The sequence below is a fragment of the Thunnus albacares genome, chromosome 4, assembly GCF_914725855.1.
Source record: "Thunnus albacares chromosome 4, fThuAlb1.1, whole genome shotgun sequence".
In the NCBI taxonomy this organism is placed as follows: Eukaryota; Metazoa; Chordata; class Actinopteri; order Scombriformes; family Scombridae; genus Thunnus; species Thunnus albacares.
The window spans coordinates 33,772,438-33,781,057 of record NC_058109.1 but is presented as its reverse complement, the minus strand read 5'-3'; the positions used below and the strand labels follow the sequence as shown (position 1 = coordinate 33,781,057).

Genomic DNA, 8,620 nt, shown 5'->3' with positions numbered 1-8,620 from the left:
CCAAGAGTCACCTTGGCCTTGTTCGAGTGTTCAGGAGAGGGCTTCTGAGACGCTGCCTGCAGTTATTGCGCCCAGCTGTTGTTGATCAGGAAATAGTTCAAACACTAACTTCTCCTAAAACCACAATATCTTGTTTTTACTGTACATTTCTGTTTCCCATGTTGAATGAATAAGGCCCAACATGGATGTAAGTCAGTGGTAGGCAAACAGTGGCCCGTAGGCCAAATCTGGCCCTCCAACTAAAGCTGAAGTTTTCCCTTTTATAGATGACATCAAATCTTTTACATGACTCTTCATAAATCTACAGACTATAATGATGTAAACACAAGGCTCATGTTAATCCCAATGAATATGACCTTGTAACATCTTATAAACTTACTAGATGAATAATAATAACAGGTAAATAACATAATTTGACCGATCGGAGCCGAACAGATTTGTGTCAGTAACAGCACTTTGAAGTGATGAAGTGGCCCACTGTTTATTGTGTGTGGATAAGTTATCAATTATATTTCTATTCTCATAGTGTAACACAGAGGATATGTTTATGAGTCATTTTTTGCCAGATGAGTATTAAATTAACATAAGCTGCTGTCACTCTATTAGCCCTCACTTACAGTTGCTCTCAGATACAACCAACGACAAACTGTTTTATAGACCAGTTCTATTCTTGAAATGACATAAAGAGATAAAGAAACAAAATATAATAACCACTTGTCTCTGTTTGACCCTTTTTGATAGAAGCCAGCAGCTGTTTTCAGCAAACATGCTATATGTACTGTATGCTAACTGCACAGCACAACATGCAGTTAGGGGCTAAGCTAGCTGGTGAAGGCAGTCAAACATATAGCAGCTAAAGACAGATAATTGTTTCCTCAGGGGTTGGTGGAGACCAAACCAGAGCTAAAAGGAGAACAAATATTGGACTTAAAATAATATTTAAAACTTATAATAATAATAATGATAATAATGCAGCTAGCAGTTTCCTGCTGCTTTTTGGTATTAAGCTAGGCTAAAATAATTACCTGGCAATTAGCTGACATGATTATCTTCTACATAGCAAGTATTTACTGTACTGAAAGATAAAAACCTTAGCTTCAGCTGAACCCGCTGCTTCTCATCTTGATCATTTGCCATCAGTGTCACACTTCACTCTTGACAGATCACCAGTTCCTTTCAAATCAGTCTTTCCGTCTTGAGTTTTGTCAACGACATTCATTAACCAGTTCCAGGGGTGAAAGCAGGTCTTACCACTGAATTTTGTCTTTGCCTAAATATCTTGCGTGCCCTACAGCGGTCTGCTCTCTGTTAGACAGCATTCACTGTCACTTATTGTTAAAAGCAAGAAGGAAGAATTTGCCCTGCCCACCAGGTAATGTCATATCATGTCTAAGTACACTTTCAGACATATTCAAATGTCTGAAAGTGTACTTAGTACTTTACATTTATGCATTCAGAAATAGTGGACTGTAACTGTGTCTACTAATATTTGATTGACTCCAAACCTTTTGTTCTGCTCTACCTGCTGTGCTATGTATACTGAATGAACTATAAATAAACGTATGACAGCAGAAATTGCAGTTAAAAATTTGGAAAGATGACATTAGAAAAGAGCGTGGGTGGATACCATGGAAAAGGGAGAAACAGCAATGATGACATACAGTATAATATGCATGCTGGAAAAACCTTATGGGAGCTGCAGTTGCTTGCAAATTAATTGCGGACTAACTTTGTCATAATCAAAAAAAGTTTCAACTTCTAATACCAAATGCTGTTGTAGATGATGATCACTTAGATTGTGGGTAATAAACCCCAGGAACATGTCCCATGCTTTTAGAAAGACAGATGAAAGAAACCCTTAAAGAGAGATTATGTTGAGTTACAGAAGCCAGTAGACCAACAGCTAGCATAGAAGTGACCTCAGCACTTCAGCTCTCTATGTTTTCACCTTTTAAAGTTGTAGTGGCCAATGTGTTAGCAAAGAGTTGTTTACTTACACCTCCAGCAGCAAAGCAAGATTACCATCCTATTAAAGTTGTGTCTCTGACCATCAGACTAGTGGAATTTCATTATTCACAAGTCTTTTATGTGTGCTTTGGTCTCTAGTAGCGATCCAGGGATTGTCTCATCTACTGTGTAAGAGACAGTATCAGATGTATGCCATTGTCCAAGTTTATTTTGTAGTGCAGCATCTGCTTCAGCGGATTGGACTCATTACTGCCCCCAATGGCTGATTTAGGAACACACATACTGCAACTACTGTTGGCTCTGGTAATTGAGCAATTGCAATGGGCAATGGTAATTTCCATACAAGTGTGGTCAAAATAGTGTACAGTGGGTTTATTAGAGCTTGCTTGCTGAAAACAGCTGCCTTCTTTTGGTGAGGGCAATTACGCTGAACCAAAATCGTAAATGTACTGTTAAACCAAAACAATGAGCTAAAAAGCCTAAAAAGCTCTGTAGAGTTGGATGACTATTGTCTGTGGTTTTGTCACTATTAAATGGCAATATGGCGTTGCGGATTTGGCTTATCTACCTTATTGCCAGCAATGAGAGAAAAGAGCGATTGGAAATATTAAACATGTCCTCCACTTTTACCAGTGTTTTGATGCTTTCTCCCATCTAAACTGCCAAGTGTATTAAATTCTTTCATCACCGAAAGACAAAACTCCATTTCTTCATCGCTCCAGAAGTGAGACGCTCTCGTTGTGGCCATTGTTTGTGTTTCTGTTTCATCACTTGACTGAAGCTGCACCTGGCAGGTAGTCAGCAGCAGTCAGAAACCGATATAAGATACACATGCAACAGTATCCCGGTTTCTGTCGGAGTACTCCAGCTAGCATAATCAGGTTTCTTAAAACCGGGATAAGGGCTTATCCAGGTTTCTGAAATTGGGATATGATGTTTACATGTGTAAACACAAAAATGGGATACTTCAAAAACTTGATAATAACCGGGATGCTCAAGTCCATGTAAAAGCAGTCAATGAATCCATCAAGACATCAACACAGCTTTTTTTAGAGCAAGTACCCTGGCCTTGGTTGGCTACCAGTGAGGGTGCCTGTAAAATAAAATTCTGTCATATACTTCCAACTACTTATTCAGAAATATCAACATTTTATTAAAACCCCAACAGTCTTCTCATGTTGGCCCACTAGCTTTTTGTGAAATCCTATTTCCTTTGCAATTCTATTCTAAAAGAAAACAGTAACTTCCAGGGACAGACCAAAATAAAACTTGAAAGATGACCAAAGAGCTGTAACAGACACATTGAATAGGCTCAAATGGAAGAGTGATTGGTTCACACCTGGCATTAACATGCGTCTTGGGTGATCTAATCACAATTGGACAGTTCTAAGTACAGGTGTGAACGCACCCAAGACGCACTGAGGATGCATTGAGATCCGATCCTTCAGACCACATTCGGAGGTGGTCTGGGCTGCATGTGGCTACATTCTTTTAGCAGTGTGAACGCAGTGTGTCCTGGGCCACATTGAAGGACCGCCTTCTCAATTGACGTCCTCTATTCTCTGGCAGACTAGGCACAGGAAGGGTATTGCTGACTCCCTCCATCCAAAGCTTCAACTTGTTTAATAGCAGAATAAATACATCATTTTGTTTTTCTGTTTTTCATGTGAATTAAAAAAACAAAACAATATCCACTTCCCATTTTTCGGACCCGTTTTCGTCTTCAAATCAGCAATTGGAATAGAAATTAAACTAAAACCAGAAAAGAACTTGTTTTTCGCTCTGTCTAAAAAAAATATTTCCAAGGCTAAACGTTAAGTTTTGTTTCCCCTGGATAGTTTCCTCTATCCTGTCAAGTTAACTACAGTTTTTAGTTTTGCAGTGCTGCTCGACATAATGGGCTCAGGATTTATCAGGAGGATGGCTGCTTTACTCCAAACAATTTCACAGTATGAACCTGGACTGTGTGTGTGTAACAGCTGACCTTTTGGATGTGTAGAAGAACACAGAACATTAATTAATATTAGATCCTGAAATAAATGTATGAAGAATCAGTGAAGTTCTGCTGCTGTGTCTGGTGCGTAAATGCAGTGTCTCTCTCACAGTATGGAGAGGCAGTAGCGGGGGTATCGCTGCATGTAACTCTATATTTGTTATATATATATGTTCAGATGTGGCGCTAGAGCAAATCAATAAGAGGAGCATTTGATTTTCGTGAGGGGGCACAATGCATTGTATATTCGTTTATCCTGTTAGCAAACAAGTTGAACACAGCTTTGGACTTAGGTTACACAGACGCCTGGTCCTCTCACCAGTTAAAAACAACAATGAATTTGGCTTTTGCAAATGGAAATGATGCAAGAGTTTATTTGCATATTTATTAGCGGGTAAGTGAGATCAGATCACAAGTGGTCACCCAAGACACATGTGGAGACGAATGCATCAGGTACAGGGCCATTGTTTACAGTGTTTTACTGATTTTTACTAGAGAATACCCAAATATTTTACAATAAGCAGACTGATTTATTCAAATGGATTTGGAGCCAAACATTCCTGCTGTAAGATGTTAAATTAAAAAAATCAAATTTCATTCATCTTTAATAAAAAAAAAACAACCCCCCATAAATTCCCTGGTTTTTTTGAAGTAAACTGAAACTAAAACAATGAACCCTAATTACATCACCATCACTTATGTAATACTAGGCACAAGTCAATATGAATATGACACAGTACAAATCATGAGGAACTGTTGATATAAACATGGCCCGCTATAAATGTCGATGTGTGTCAAGGATAGAAAATATGATGTTTTTCACTTTTCACTTCTGACAGTCAGTGGAGACACTGTTCTTGTTGGCCTTGAACTATCACACTCACTGGACACAGCATCAATTTCTAAATATAGAAAACACCATAAATGGAGGTGCACATTTATTTTATCTCAATTTTAATTTGGTTGATCATATCCAAGATTATCGTGGTACAATGTTGGACCCTTCCTGTTGCAGAAAGCTTCATACTATATGGCAGTACTTGATTCCAGAAGTAATATGCTTATACAGCCATTTCCTTCCATTTTCTGTTTCTCTGCAGTCTACGATTCACCTCTATGGACTATCCTGGTGACAGATAGATATATAGCCACTTTAGTTACACAGATACATATTTGCACAATACACACAGCACATATAAGGCAACATTTGGCACGGACACTGAACGGGGTATAAAATATAATTAACATGTAAATTGTTTGCACAACTTCATGTAATCAAGAGATTTATAGCACGGAATATTACAAATAACATGCAGGTTGTTCCTGTTTGTCAAAAGTACTTATGAATCTGTCTTGACTTGAAGTCCATAAAGCAGTGGACTTCAAGTGGATTAGCTGTAGACAGACTGTGTGTGTGTTTGGGGGGGACGTGGCACATACTGTGCAATAATCAAATAAATTATAGCCTTACACTATAAATTATAAATTACAGCCTTACACTATAAAAATGAAATTGCTTATATGTTGTTAACTTTCTTCAAACTTGCTGTTATTAATTAATTATGTCTTTATCACATTTCGCTATCATAAGGTTGTTTCTAATTTCTAATTAATTATTATGCTATTGAGAGACAAAGGCAAAATTGTACTTCAAGGTATTTCCTTTTTATTGAAATAAATTGAAATAAATAAATCAAAGTGAAATTGGTTGCTCATGAAAAGAAAAAAGAAATAAGGCCTTTGTCATTGTCGACCTTTACATGAAGTCTTAAGTAATTAACTGCATTGCTTGTGTTGCCTTAGGATTAACATGAACAAAAAGAATTTAGGCCTAGCAATAAAGAAAATCAAACCTTCACTTTCAGTGTGCATGATCAAACTAAATAAAGAACCATATCCGGTCAAAGCAAAAGCATTAATTAGAACCTAACAAAAATAGCATCTGTGGTCTAACCTTTAACACAAACTAGCATACCTGGAGGTTTGACTGATATGAGCATATTAGTGCTGAACCCACTTTAGGTTGTGTGACAGAAAGACCAACGTGTCCAAATTCTTTGGCAACAAGGAATTTCTTGATTTGCTTACAATAAATCCAGCTTTCAAAAAAATGCGCTCCAAACGGGTTGAAGTGGCAGGGATGCAAAGGAAACAGTTGCCAGCTGTGGATAATGGTCCGTATATCGTCTCCACCGCTCAAGAGGGCTGGAATCTGTCTCTGACCTGTCTTTTAAAAAGTCCTCCAGTTCCTTCTTTGCAGTGACAGTCGCTTCTCTGTCAGATGCTTCTCCATTGTCATCCATGGACAGGAGAAACTATATTTCTCGCTCTTTGTAAGTTTTAGCCCTCTTTTTTGGTGCAGCTGATGCAATACCTCCTTCATCCTCATCAAATTGATGCTCCCTCTTGCTCATATATGACCAAGTGTTCAGTCAATGTGGTCACCTCCATGTACACCAGTTCCTTTCCCTCGTCGGATAGCCAATTTAATTCCTTGAAGCAGGGGTGAATGGCTGCGCTGAGGATACTAGCTTCATTCATGTCTGACACTCGCCACGTCCTTTCAATTTCCTCTGCCAGTTTACTTTTCAGAGCTTTGGTGGTGCTGCTGTCATCCTCTTGCGCTCTAAGATTCCTTCTTTTGACATTTGTTAGCACTGACTGCTGCAAGGACACATTTTCTTCTTGTGACAAGAGTTCAGTCAGGGTGATAAAAGGCTTAAGGATGGCAACAGTTTCCTCTGCTATGGCCCACTGGGCTGTTGTCAGGTCCAGTGTAAGATCAGCTCCTCTGGTGACATTTGGGTCAGACGGGACAGCTGAAATGGGCCACCTTTGCTTACAAAGACACTAAACACAGCATAAAGCAGTTCCAATGTGTTGGGACATCTTGAATGAGTTTGTGCTCTGAGACTTGCTGTATTTTCTGCTTTTCTTTTAATGCAGCAGTTGCTTTGGCACTTTTTCACAGCAAGGCATACAGGATTGTGTTTTAAGTGTCGCTTTGATGCAAAGCTGGAGTGTGTGTCCAGCACAGTGCATGACTGTTCCCCACGACTCCTCTTGCTGCAGCATCTCGGCGCACAGGACCATGTTCGCTGCATTGCCGTGCAGAATATGTCCCAGCCACCTCTCTGGGTCTTTATGCAATATTCTCTGCTGTGTGAGTCTTCTCCATGGACTTGGTGTCCAACACATAGCTCTTAATTTCTCAGTTGCTGTTTATCCAATGAGCTGTCACTGTCATGTACTCTTTCATTTGTTGACCGGTCCACATGTCTGTTAAACGGAGTGTGGAACACTTCTTGATGTCGCTACATATTTTGTCCTGCATGTCATTATGCCAAGCTGTCAGCGCACAGGTGATAATCTCTAAGGCAAAGTGTACCCTGGCTCCAGCGTATTCATAAACTGTCCTTCCCCTTCCACAATATTGATAGGCCTCATGTCTTTGGTTATATGTAATGGGCTTCTTCATCATTGAATCAAGTGTCTTTTGTGAGGTGCCAGTGGTTGATGTGGATGAAACATCCATTTTCAGTCGATGCACCTACAATAACAGATAACAATTAGCCATGGGTGGTAACATTAAGCTAGGCTGTTAGCAAGTCGTGCCAACATTAGCCATAATTGGAAAACAAATAATACGTGGCGTGTACAACTGAGAAGCTACTTGAGTTATTCAGGTGATTTGACAAACTCATAGATTTGTGATATGCCAGTTTCTTTTGGCATATCTGGCACTCAGCTATTTAGGGGTCATCTTCATAAATTTTGAAATTATTCCAGATGCTTGACTTTTTGGACATCTTGCCAAACTAGTTGTAAGTCACATGCTATGATGTTGCATTGGGCACTCAAGTTTTCACAGGTTTCACAAGAGCTAGTATTAAATTGGAAGATACATCTGAAAGTTTTAAATATCTTTGTTTGAGAAGAACTGATGAATAGTTATTCATAATGATTAATGTTGGGTTATTTCAATAAGCTAATTCTTATTCACTGGGCTAATTCTTATTTTTCAAGGGGTTAAAAGGGGGGAAAAAAAGTATTCGAATACTGATTTTGCTGTCTATTACCATGGCAACGATCAACACATTGAAGCGTTTTGGTCAGCCCCACCTGGCAGCAATGACTGAGAAACAACCTTGTAATCGGTTAGTATAGACATGTGTAATGTATCTGCTGTTTCTGACTAGCAACTAGGGCTGGGTACCAAACTTCAATACTGTTATGGCACCAATAAAACTGCTTCAATACTATCGAATATCAAAAACGCCTTGAAGGTTCGGTACCAAATTTTGATACCTAGTGGGTGCGGAGTTATCCGTAACATCTGGCTGTTGCCTCCCAACATAAATGGCAATGGCGGAGGCAGCAGTGGAGGCAGTAGCCTAGTGTCTACAGCAGCTACATTAGTAACAGGAGGTTGGACCAAAACATGTAACCTGTAGGTAAGCAAGATGAAGCTGTATTAAAATATTGAAGATGATGATTGTTTGACATCAGAACAGTGGTGGTTCGGCGACTGACGAATGGCTGACAACAGCGTCTTGTGAGTCTCAGCTAACGTTAGCTAACATTAGCTGTGTTACATTAAGCATTGGTCACACAGAGACTGCTTTGCTACGTTAGCAGCTGTTCGCAAGCCGCTGAACC

At 39.3% G+C, this 8,620-nt stretch overlaps 1 protein-coding gene across 2 annotated transcripts in view; it reads left to right on the top strand.

Moving 5' to 3' along the window:
- phf2 (PHD finger protein 2) overlaps positions 1-8,620 on the top strand; it is a 43,275-nt gene that overhangs the window by 2,705 nt on the left and 31,950 nt on the right. The gene's annotated exons all lie outside the window — the stretch shown is intronic.